The 12,247-nt window shown below is 46.2% G+C and overlaps 1 pseudogene; it reads right to left on the bottom strand.

Moving 5' to 3' along the window:
- Positions 1-4,989: 4,989 nt before the first annotated feature.
- LOC112407056 (mpv17-like protein) lies at positions 4,990-5,445 on the bottom strand (annotated as a pseudogene).
- Positions 5,446-12,247: the final 6,802 nt, after the last annotated feature.

Genomic DNA, 12,247 nt, shown 5'->3' with positions numbered 1-12,247 from the left:
CCAAAACTACAGGTCAGATGTTTGTGACTTAAAATAATTTCCCATTAGAAAAAATTATAAAAATGACATCTCACTTCTTAATCATGTTTAATAGCTTTCAACTATTGCTCAGGTGTTCATGTGTAAATTGTTATGTGATTTCATTTGATCCTCACAACGATTTCGGGTAGGAAGTATTATTAGTCTACATTACAGATGGTGGAGTAAAAAGAGACAGAGAAACTAAGTCAGACTTTTCAAGTTCATGGAGCTGGTGAGTGGTAGAACCAGATCACTAACCCATGTCCTTGGACTCTAAGTCCAGTATCTTTCCATGTCAACACTGTTGGCCAGGTTCCTGGTTCAACACTTAGGAGGCTCTTTTACCCACGATTATTAACACTGCAATTTAGGGAAAGTGTTTGCCTCCCAATTTCAGGATTGGAGGCAGGCTCTAGGATGTGAAATGATCTGTAATCTGATGTTGTGAAATCTACTATGCTAAGCTTGTCTTTTGAGCCCTTGGGGTCTTTCCCTGTACCCCTGATGCTCTTTTCACTGGCCCAGCTCCAAGTACACTAAATTAGATTATCCAGAATCACTGTCCAAGAATTTGTATTTAAAAAATAATAATCTCACACAAAAGAAGACAAACAAAATGGAAAGGTAAACCAATTTCTTGCATAAGAAAACAGGAAGACTTAACATGAAGACGTCATTTTCCCCTACATTAACCTGTATGTTAATACCTCAAAACAATACTTCAGGGAAAAAAAAAACTGGAAGTGATTCACTGATGCTAAAGTTTGCTTGGACAAACTAGCAAGCATGAGGCCAGAATTTCTGAAAAAGGAGAGCAGTAGATGCCTTGCAGGATTTTATAACATGATGTGAAGAAGCCAGCTCCTTCCATCTCGCTAGTATGGCACTTCCCTCAGATACAGGCCAAGGTGAGCTACACACAGTCACTGTGCTCACCTTCATCAAGTCAGCACCGAACGCTGGAGGAGACGAAAGTCTGGCTGTGAACAGAGAAAGAGTGGCCAGACAAGAAGAATGACTTGGTTCTGAAGAACATGGGCGAGACAATGGCTTAAAAGATTTAAGAAGATGCATGTAGATGAAAGTGTGTAGAAACAGGCACTCATATATTGCTGGTAGGTAATTATCCTCAGATACCATGTATAAAATATCATATGTACAAGGGTCTTTATTCTTTAAAATCTATCTTCTAGTCCTTCAATAATGTCATTCCCTTCTTCACTTCTGAACCTACAGGGTCTTCAAAAACTGGCAATTTTTCCAAATTTCTCAATTTTTAGGAGCAGTGAGGCCCTCCGGGGAGAACAGGATGCAGGAAGACATTTTCTTCTGTGTATTGTTTGTGAAGCACATATTTCCAAGTATTAAGTGAACTGAGCAAAGTCCTAGTTTGCTCAGACACTCACAGTGTATGGTTGTTGTCCCATATTTAATATAATTATTAAGATTTCTTCTCATAGATGTCCTGATATGGATGATAAACTATATGATCACTCTATTTATAAGGCATCTTTGTGTAGGTGTATGATAGCTTTGCCTAGATGACTTTGCATTCCTCTCTAAGATATGGAAGAGGGTCCCCCACACCCCAAACTCCCTTGTCTTGGGTTGACTCAAGGGCTCTTGGGGACTTGGGGCTGAAATAGCCTTGAGTCCTCATAAACAAGATGGGATCCCTGAGTGTTCCATCAAATGCACCCCCGTTAAGCTGTCATTTATCCAGTTGGAACTGTGTGTGTGTGTGTGTGTGTGTGTGTGTGTGTGTACTCACATAAATGGGTGTGGTAGGAACCTAATCTTTCCATGGGCCAGAAGAAAAGTAGAAATACGGAGAGAAATGCTCTTTATTACTGGAAATGCCTGATCTGTCTGTTTGCAATACAAAGGAGATAGAGAAAGGTTGAGATTTATTTAAGGCCACCAATGACTCCAGGGTCCTCTCCCTCCCCTGCCCCCAGGCACACACTTCAGTGAGAGTGGCTCTAATAGGAATGTTTTTTGTAAAAGGCAGCCTGTCTCCGAGCTGCTGTACAGCCACCAGTGACGCTGGTCGTCTCTATAGAGACGAGTCGCTTTCCTAGGAAACCTCGGTAAGCAGGAAACCGTAGCAACCGGTTGAAGGCCTTGTTTTTTTTTTAATATGAGGATTTTCTGTACTTGAATTCAAAAGACCCCTCCCTGGGAAAGCAGCTTGTGTCAGGCAGAAGAGGGAGGGCTAGTTTGCCTGGAGGCTGAGAGTTTGGGAATAAGATTGGAAGGCTGTTGGTGGACCAGGGTAGGAGAGGGAGGAAGAGAGGTTACTGTTTGCTATGCCAGGTTGGCTGGTTACAGCCTGAATTCATCTTCAGCCTGCTGTATGGGAGCCCACCACTGCCAATTAATCCACGAAATGATACCCCTAGGGACAAAACAAAGCTTCGATCGCCCTAGCAACCTCATCATGGTTTTCCTTTTCACCTGGTAAATTCCGGGCATTAGTAGCAGGGAGAGATCAGGAGCTCAGGGGTTGCAAATCCAAACGCTATGCAACCCAGCGAACCTGCTTACTTGGCACAAAGTAAATGCTCCATTTAACTGACATTTAGTTCCTGCCTCTTCCCATGGAATCAACGCAAACATCACTTCTCAAGGAACGTCTTCATTCTTAGTAAGAGATTGCACTGGGCTGCATGTAAAGAGAACCAACTGAGGAGTTTGACCAAATAGGGATACTTTTCACCTAAGAAGTCTGGAAGTGGGCAGTTCAGGGGGCTGCCAGCTCCGTGGTGTCATTCACGTCCTAGCTCCTTTTGGCTCTCTGCTTGACCATTTTTGGAAAGTGTCCCTCCACGGTATAAGAGAGACCCCCTCCAGTCATCATTCCAGGTAGGATGAAGGAGCAGCAAAAATTAAGGAGGAAAGAGAGGTGCCCACGTAAAGAAGCAAGACCTTTCCCAGCAGGTTTCTAGTTCCTTCTCATTGGCCAGAACTGGGTCCTATGACTGTAGCCTGCAGGGAGGCTGCGATGTGTGGTTTTTTGGCTGAGCAAGTTGCCACCATAAACAAAACAGTGGTTGCGTTTTTTCCTTTTTTTTTTTTTTTACTTTACTAAAATTCATTTATTTTTCATTTACATTAAATCACATTACCCTAAAATTTTAATATACATATTTTACACATAAAATTTAAACTTAGAAATGAAGCAACTGGTCTTGCTTTTACAACCCTTTCCGCCCAAAATATAAAAAGAGTATTCTGGCTCCATGGCTCAGAGGGATAGGACACTGATATGAGTGTTAGAAAATGAACAAATAGTTCTTCATCATGAATAGCAGAAAGGCAATATTCAGACATGGCAGGTGTCTGCCCAACTATCGGACCTCAGTATTGAGGTAGAGTATCAATCACGTTGACCGAGTCCTTCACTAGGAAGCATCATCAAACACTGTGATAGTGTCAGCTCCAAAATGGCTTGCAGTCTTACCGGAATCAATTCTCGGTCCCCAACATTCAGAGAACTCACAACATACATATTCCATCCACTGTCAACCTAGAGTGAAAATGTAGTCAGTTCTGTTGTTGGGCCATTATCTGGCTACCTGGCTGAATTTCCATTTTCGGGTTCTATACGGAGGCTGTGGCATAGGAATGGATGACCACCTACATCTTATGATTTCAGGGGGTCCCAGAAATTAGCGTCCAGAGTAAATCTGTAACAGCTGTGAGCTGGTGGTCATCACCCAGACAACCACACTGCATGAACCACAAACTATGAAATATTAACCTACATAAACAGGGGGAAATATTCAGGGTTCTCCCAAAAAACAGAACCAAAGGGCTGTGTATATATATAGAGAGAGGGACATTTATTATAAGGAATTGACTCACATGATTATGGAGAGAGGTCCCAAATCTGCAGGGTGAGTCAGCAAGCTGGAGACCCAGGAGGGGCAATGGTTTAGTTCCAGTCTGAGTCTGAAGGCCTGAGAACCAGGTGAGCCAATGGTGTAGCTCCCATCTGAAGGCCGACAGGCTCAAGACATAGGAAGAGCCAATGTTTCGAGACTAACAGTAGAAGAAAAGCCAATGTCCCCGTTTGAAGGCAGTCAGGCAGTAAGAATTACATTACTTGGGATGAGGGCAGTGTTTTCGTTCTATTCAGGCCTTCAGCTGATTGGACAAGGCCCACCCACATTAGGGAAGGCAATCTGCTTGACTTAGTCTACCAATATAAATGTTACTCTCATCCAAAAACACCTTCAGAGAAACACCCAGAATAATGTTTGACCAAATATCTGGGCACCCCGTGGCCCAGTCAAGTGGACACATAAAATTAACCATCACAAAGGGTAATTTAGTGGTTTGGAGAAGGCCCAACTGTCACGATTCCACCCAATTCCCCCTTTTTTGTTTTGGCCACGCCTCGTGGCTTGCGGGATCTTTGTTCCCTAACCAGGGGTCAAACCCCGGGCCCCTGCAGTGGAAGCATGGAGTTCTAACCACTGGACTGCAGGGAATTCCCTCCGCCCAATTCTTTTTAAAATTTATTTATTTAATTTATTTTATTTTTGGCTGTGTTGATTCTTGGTTGCTGTGTGCGGGGCTTCTCTAGTTGCGGCGAGTGGGGGCTGCTCTTTGTTGCAGTGTGCGGGCTTCTCATTGCGGTGGCTTCTCTTGTTGCGGAGCATGGGCTCTAGGTGCACGGGCTTCAGTAGTTGTGGCTTGTGGGCTCAGTAGTTGTGACTCATGGGCTCTATAGCGCAGGCTCAGTAGTTGTGGCGCATGGGCTTAGCTGCTCCACGGCATGTGGGATCTTTCCGGACCAGGGCTCGAACCCGTGTCCCCTGCATTAGCAGGTGGATTCTTAACCACTCTGCTACCAGGGAAGCTGGGGAGAGGTGTGACGAGATGGTTTTCAGAGCGCATGTGCAAGTTGGGCCAGGGGCATCAAAGCCTACAAGTCATAACTATCAACAAGAAAATACAATTTTATGGGCCTGGAGCCAAAATAGGTAAAGGTGTGGACTGTGCCCAGCTCAAGACAGAACAGCTGCCTGTACAAAAGGCCAGTACATCAGACCACTCTTATATGTATTCCAGAATTTCTGTCTCAGGTCCAAAAATATGTCAACCTTTTGCTGGAGAATACTCATACCGAAGTAGAAGGCAGAGACGTACACCGGCCCGCCGAGCGCCTGGTCGCACAGCTCTTTGGCCAGGACGGTGCGCATGCTCCATCAGGCGCAGCCGCACGTAGTTGAAGTTCGCATGGAAGGCCACGGCCACGGTGGCCACGCGCTGTGTGTGCCGCCGGTCGGCAGGGCCACCCTGCGGCCGCTGCTGCAGCGCGTCGCCAGCTGAGAAGAGCGCGGCGTAGAGCAGCAAGTTCGTGGGCCAAGGGTAGCGCCGGGTGGTGCACAGGAGCGCCCGCCACCAGCCCGCCATGCCCGTGCCCCGGGCGCCGCAGTGGTTGTGTTTTAAGGGCAGAGCTTATTTAAGAATAAGTATGGACAGACAGCTAGTGTTATCTGCTGCACCTTGCCTGATGGCCTTGTGCAGGAGTGTGCTGGAAAATGTTTAATAACCAGCCATCTGGGACAAAAAAGGACGCTGGTTTGTCGTGCTTGCCAATTTCTGTGGTATAAATACCTGATCATGGCCAATTTCAAGCTATTGACATGATGACGCTTCCCCCCCTGGAAGTTTATAGAGAGAGACTTGAGGAGTTCCATTAAGAAGTAACACACAGCCTGGAGCCAAATACAGACAGGTGTTGGGTCTTCTCTGTTCCAAAAAGTACTGGGGGCAAAGCACTCCTCCTCCTCCTCCTCCTCTCTGAAAACGGTCTCTACCTCTGCTCTACTGACATGAATTAGAAATGTAGGAGCAAGGTGGAGTGTTCTAGCTTAGTGGCTCAGCCCTACACATCCCAGGTTTCCATGTAGCTCCTGACCCATGGGACATCTTTTAGAAAATTAACATTGGTTGCCGCTCTAACATGAGTTAAGCTTTTGCTCAGGGTTCAGGAGCCCAGTGCTTCAGTCTCCAGCACTCAGGCAGGAATGATACTATGGGAAAACTGACAGCCTCACCCCCAACTCTCTGGAGACAGTATAGCATAGAGACAAAGTAAAGAAGGAACACGGAGAATGGGGTGAAAAAATCACTGAGTTGTCTAGTCCCCTGGCTAGTGCACAGCTGGAGGAAGGAGAAGCTGGAATGTCTCCTGCATGTATCTCTGTGTTGGGCTCTGACCTTGTAATTCTGGCCACCCTCAAGTTTTATGAGCTCTGCATCCAACTGATTGGCTGGAAAGCTGTTCTTCATGTTCTACTGTTAAAGCCAAATTCCCTGAGAGATGGGTTTCAGGGCTTACAGCCTGTACCACATTAACAATTGTCTAAATGAGATGCAAATGTTGCCTAGTACAGGATGAAGTGACCTGTGATGGTACATTTTGGGACTAACCACCACAGACTGGACCATTTGGGATCCCCTCAATAAAGCTTAAAGAAAGTCTCACTTATTACATGCTCACCTAAGATGGAAAAGTCTGGCTTTGTGAAACCAAGAGCAAGATAGAACCAGTACCCTCATTTTCAGGCTGTGAGGCAACTCAGTTTATCAAAATAATATCAGGCAGTGTCCATGACTTGATTTATTAAAGACAGTTACTCTTGGGCTCCTTTACTACTTTCAGGGACTAGAAGCATCTAAAAAGAAGTACAGACTTAGTTCCAGGTCCTGATGTAAAGCAAATAAAGTTCACATTTATTGTCAAGGGGCTGTTATCCAAGCCCGGGGTCCCAGCATGCACAGACATCTCCAGGTAACTGCTGTGGTACATAGGCATGAAGTGCCTAAGTACAATGCTTGGTTTCTGCAGGCTAATAATAGACAACACTGTCCCTCTAGTGGCAGGAACCTGAATTGCAGGCCCAGTGCCTTGGAGGGACCCATCAGCAAAAGGACGGAGTTATGTCTCACTAATACAAATATCACAAAAACTTACATTTTTATAGGACTCACAACTTTAAAAGTTCTTTCACATGAACTCCCTCTTTTGACCCTCACAACCATCCCATGAAAAACAGCTTGCATTTCATTTTTCAGATGAGGATATAAAACATAAGCTGTTTAAGACCACGTAGCTATTAATAGACTCAGGTCTCCTGACTTTAAATTTAGGCCTCTTTCTACCACATCATGCTTCTTTCCTCTTCTGGACATCAAAATGAACTGTTCTGTGTTATGTCCAGGTCTGAGATGTCACCATGATGTGGAAATGAATATGATTGTCCCTTGTGCAGTCACTGTATTGCCCCCATCCTAGACAACAGTTGAGCAAACTTGGCTTTGCAGGGAAATGCTTTAAGCTTAAGAGACAAATAGTGAGAATTTCAGGTACTACTGAAGGCAAGTGGAGGAGAGGTTTCCAACTTGGAAGGTCAAACCTTGGAAGCAGCCTCCTGTTCTCCAGAGCAGGACTGGAGCTGGAAGGAACTAAAGTTCCAAAGTCCATAAGGTCTCCTGCCCCTAAAATTTCTCTCCTATCAGTGGGTTGATGTGTGACCGTCCTTTATAAGGAGAAAAGGCTTTTATTTAGCAATCAGGGCTAAGGCTTACAATGCAAATGACCCTGGGAGAGAGAATACATTGGCTTAAATTTGCACTAGGTTGGAAATGATTGATTTCCTGACAGCCATTTTGCTGCAGTCTGGCAGAGGCGGGAGGGGAGATTCAGAATGCCATGTAGAAGCGGAGAGTGGATGACGGTTATGCAGAGGACCATTTCTGAAGATATGCCCCGCCTGCAGGACTTTCTCCTGAGGAGTAAACCAGCCACAGCTGTCCCTCTCCCCACCACCCTCTCACCTTGACCCTCAGCTTTTGACTCAGCCTCTCCTTCCAGGCAGAGCTTCAGCTACTTAGCTTGGCGACCCTGACCCCAGGATGAACTCTGCATCCAGCCCTCGGCTCCCCAGACTGCCTCATGCTCTTCTCTTTCATGGCTCCTTGGAGGCCTTTGAGGGAGCAGACATGGAGGGGAGGAAGCTGCTGCCAGTTCCTCTGCATCCTCTCGTGCTCCCGAGGGTATATCTGAGCCTTTTCCTGGATCTTAAAACAATTAAGATATTGAATTAGCATGCTGGAAGACCCCACTGGATGGACACACAGCAGAAAGAAGAACATTTCCTTTGCAGGGAATGTATATAGAGTGAGCATTCATGGGTGTGTCCGTTTATTAGCATGAAGAGAGCATTTTTGCTACATTCCATTGTCCTGAAATAAAAGCCATCAATGTTACAAGTATTCCCCAACAGGCACACATACACACAACACACACACACACACACACACACACACACACACTCACACACACCCTATGGGCTCCTTTCTGAATGGATTTTCATCTCCTGAACTTTTTGCCATAGGCTTTGTCTTTCCCATGACGCAGAAAAGACTAGGGAAGAAAGTGATCAAATGGAAACCCTGGGCCCCTTCTCCACTGAGTCATTGAATGCTCAGGGCTGGACCACCAAGGGCCTAGCACTCTCAGCAAGGCCCAGGCCCCATCTTGCTGCCCAGCACACAGCAGGCACTGGAAGAACTCTGGGGCGTAGCCAGCTCCCTGGAAGGGCAATGCTTCCTTGCCATGGAATTGCTCTTCTCATTTTTATGTACATGGCAAACCACTGCCCCCAACTCTGGATGCAACTGCTTTTTTCCATGTAATTAGATCCTTTCCAACAACTAGCCACCAACAGATTTCCGGAAAAGACCCAGGAAAAATTGTGTAGCCTATCCTCAACCTGGTTCCCTGCTTCTGTGGGAAATTCTCTCAGAGGGGAGAGCAAAGAACCTGGGCAGCCCTTCATCTAAAGACTCAGTCACTGGCCTAGTACCCACCCTGCCAAGGCCATTTCCAGGGTTAACCCAGAAGGATGGAAGCACTGTGTTTGGGGGGGAGGGTGGGGGCTTGTAATACGCTGGTCTGACCTGAACTCCTTGAATCTCTATCACTCATCTCATATATCCCAGGACCAGCCCACAGGTGTGTGCTTTGGGCAGTGCAGAAAGAGTCGGGGGAAGGTTGCTGAACTCCGAAGAGGAGAAGAAGGTATGAAAACACTTCGAAGGAAAAGAAAGATGTGGATGGTGGGTGGAATGGAAAGAGACCAAGGGAAATAAGTTACTCCTCCAATTACAAGGAGCGCTAAATGGATGGGCTTGTCCCTGCAGCAAGGCAACAGGCAGCAAGTCAGGGTACAGACATCCAGGCCTGCCTGCAGTCCTGAATCGAGGGCTGGGGTTTGGTGTTTTGCTAGATAAACAGGAGCGAAACCTTGAAAACTTGCTTGATTCCATCAAATGCTTTCACTGATTAAAGGCTTAGAAGCTGCCAGAGTTCTTTAACTCCTGCTGCTACCAAACAGGCGTGGTAGGTGCGCCCCGCAAACGCTTATCTGAATTTAAAGGGAGTCGAGAAATGTGGTTGTGAGGCCCCAACCCAGCAGGCGTCAGGGCTGGAGTTTACTGCTCGCTTGAAGACACCGAGGCCCTGACGAGGGGCTGGAGAGCAAGCACGAGTCCCAGGGTGAGAGACTCGGGAACTGCCGGCTGATGTTAAAAATAACATTCTGCTTTGGGTAGGCTCAGTGTCTGCCAGGGACTTCAAGAGAAAGATAAGCACATCTCTGAAGTTCCTGCTGGCCCAACGGTGGCATCCTGGGAAGGGAAGGGAGGAAGAAGAACCAAACAGGCCCGAGGAGAAATGACCTTCTGGCCTGAATGTCAACAAACCAACCCCACTCTCAGGTTCCTGGGCTTGGGCTCGTGGCTGAAGCTCCTCCCAGGAAGACCGTGATCCTTCTGGGTGAGAGGCCAGCTTGCTGTGGGACGTGCAGAAGAGATTCTGTCCCCCCCCATGAGCAGCCCCAGCACCTACTCTGAGTAGAACCCAGAGCACAGAGGCCCCCTTGGATGAAGACAAAACCTTAGCTGGATCAATGGCAATACTTCTGGACCTGGCCAACAAAACCTGATGGAGCCCTGAGGACCTCCATTGAGAAAGTGGGGTCTTTTCTGTGTGCCTAGTTATCCCTTTATTTCAAGGCACAGTTCTTTCAAGAAGACAGAACCTGGAAAAGTATCTTTAATGAAGACCATAAAATCAGAATGCAGCTGTGGATCCCCAAGCCCATCTTCCTCATTTTACAATCGAGGAAACAGAGGTCAAGGCCACACAGTGAGAGGCAGAGATGGTAGAGCCCATGGTTCGCATCTGAGCCTCATTCACTCCACCTGCTACCTCTGCTTTGTACCACCTGCAGGAATTCCCAGCCAACCCACCAGGCAACCATGAACTGAGAATTCTTTTTTAATAGACTTTATCTTTCAGAACTGTTTTAGGTTTACAGCAAAGTTGGGTGGAAGGTACGGAGATTTCCCCCACATGTACAGCCTCCTCCATTAACAACATCCTCCACCAGAGTGGTCCATTTGTAGCAAGTGACGAACCTACCCTGACACATCGTAGTCACCCAGAGTCCATAGTTTATATTACGGCTCACTCTTGGTGGTGCCCATTTGTGGGTTTGGATAAATGTATGATGACATATATCCACCTTTACAGCATCATACAGAGTGCTAGTATGTACTGTCTCACACTAAAAATTCTTGCACAGAGAATTTTCATGACAACTCCTATAAACAAAGAACGAATCACAAGGCTTAGTTGCTGTTAGTCCGGGGATTCATCTGTGGTGCACAGCTGCCTAGGTGCTCACTGGCTTGAAGCCATTCTGCTCCCCACGTTCCTTGCTGCTGGCTCCTGGGATGGAAGTGTTTAGACGTGCAGGTCCAGGATGAGGATGCAGGCACCTCAGACTGACAGATAGGGTCAAGACAGGGCCAAGGTGTGATATATAGAGTTGTCATTGTAGACAAATCTGTCTTTGAAAGCTCCTAGTTCCACCCTTATAATACCTGCATGCACGTACACACACACACACAGACACACACACACACACACGCATACACACCCCTTCTATTCCTTTCTTCTAGTACAGTGAACTTCTCTCCATCCTTTTGAAGGATCCTAGTGCCCTCTTGCACCGTATTTCATTCTGACTATAAAAAAGTGCTTCAGGAAGGGATCCAATGTCAGTTATTTGTGATTCAGTGTCAGCTGAAGCCGTTGTGTTTTCGTTCCTGGGATATTTGCACCATGGGCCTTAGCTCTCCTTGTATAATGAAAAGTTTTATCTTTTAGAAATTTTAGATACCTAAAGCAGGTGAGAAGAAGAAGGCTTTTCCCTGGGTCCTTGAAATCACCTGAACTAGTACCTGCTTCTCCTTTGCCTGGCACAGGTTCTAGCCTCTCTTCAGCCAGACACAATGGGGAAGAGCCAACACAGGACGTGAATACAGAAGGGGATTTGAATTAGAAACGGTCCTTTGGAGCAAAAACTAAAGTTTTATTTTTCCAAAATATAAAGCAAGTAAGAATAGATCCCTGACTCAATGCTATGGCACAGATGTGTGGTATTAGAGGAAAAAGCACTGGAAAGACAAGGATTCTAGTCCTGGGTTCATATAAAAGTGGCTGTGGGACTTTTCAAGTCATTCTACTTCTGTGAGCCTTGATTTCTTGCTCTCTAAAATGTGTGGGTTGGATTAAATGTTTTCTGCAATTTCTTCCAGCTCCAGTGTTCTACAGTTCTATAGTTAGAAGAGGAGCTAAAATCAAACCAGATGAATTCAGGGTGCCAGGCTCCCCACATCCTTTGCTTTTGACAAAGGTGATTGAAGTGGCCGGAGGAAGCTATTTTCACCAAACCTAGGCTGGCCCTATCCCAGGAAGTAGGTGCTAACGCCCAGGAGATTGCAAATGCCACTATGACAAAGAGCCGGGCTCCATTTTAAAAGGAAAGCGTATTGATTTTTGGAATAGCCATCTCCTAGAGAATGTAACTTTGAGCCAAACCAAGAAAATTTATGGGGGTTCAGTCTATTCTTATAAAGTTTTTAAATCAATAAGCTGCCTGGAAGAACCTGGCCATTGTGATGGCTCAAGAAGGCAGACGCAAGGATAGTCATACTGGCCTCAGATGTAACAGACAAAGTGAATCATATGACAGAGGGAACGTCTGGGCTGTTGTATCTGGTGGAAAGCGTACTAGGCTTGGATCTGGAGTTAAGACACGTAGGTACAACTTCCAGCTCTGATACCAGTCATAGGTAA

The sequence above is a fragment of the Neophocaena asiaeorientalis genome, unplaced genomic scaffold (assembly GCF_003031525.2).
Source record: "Neophocaena asiaeorientalis asiaeorientalis breed wild unplaced genomic scaffold, Neophocaena_asiaeorientalis_V1.1 scaffold376, whole genome shotgun sequence".
Taxonomy (NCBI): domain Eukaryota; kingdom Metazoa; phylum Chordata; class Mammalia; order Artiodactyla; family Phocoenidae; genus Neophocaena; species Neophocaena asiaeorientalis.
Note: the sequence above shows the minus strand (reverse complement) of the source record. Positions and strands in the feature narration are given on the sequence as shown.